Source organism: Phytophthora parasitica (genome assembly GCF_000247585.1).
Source record: "Phytophthora parasitica INRA-310 unplaced genomic scaffold supercont2.3, whole genome shotgun sequence".
Lineage (NCBI taxonomy): Eukaryota > Oomycota > Peronosporomycetes > Peronosporales > Peronosporaceae > Phytophthora > Phytophthora nicotianae.
The window spans coordinates 2,360,014-2,360,519 of record NW_008648989.1 but is presented as its reverse complement, the minus strand read 5'-3'; positions in this window follow the sequence as shown (position 1 = coordinate 2,360,519).

The following is a 506-nucleotide window of genomic DNA, read 5'->3' as shown; positions in this document are numbered from 1 at the left end:
TTTGAAGAGGCCCCACCAGAACCGTCGCATCCGGGACAAACCACAGACTGCCCAAAACCTTCATCACCAATAGGACGACCATAGAATAGATGCATGTGGCAGGAGCACGTTGGGCATCGGTGGACAGAACCTACAGATTCGCCGCAACCTCCACATGGAGCCGTAGACTTGATGGCAGGCATGATTGACGTGTTAGGCGGTAAAATGAGAGTGAGGGCAAAAGATAAAGAGGGAGTGCCGCACACGGGGGCCCTCTACCGTCCAGTCCTTCACCCCTACCACCGAAGCGGAGGTAACATCAGACACTCAGAATAATAATGATGGTCATATAAGTGCTTGCACTTGGTCGGCACTTCAAGAACCACTACAGCAAAAACAATTGTTTTCAAAGGTAAAATGTAACGGGTGACTCGAACCCATGTTGCTCTGAGCAACTGTTTGCACTCTTACCCACTCGGCCCAACTAAGACTAAGAAGGAACCCCAAACACTATCAATATTTATACG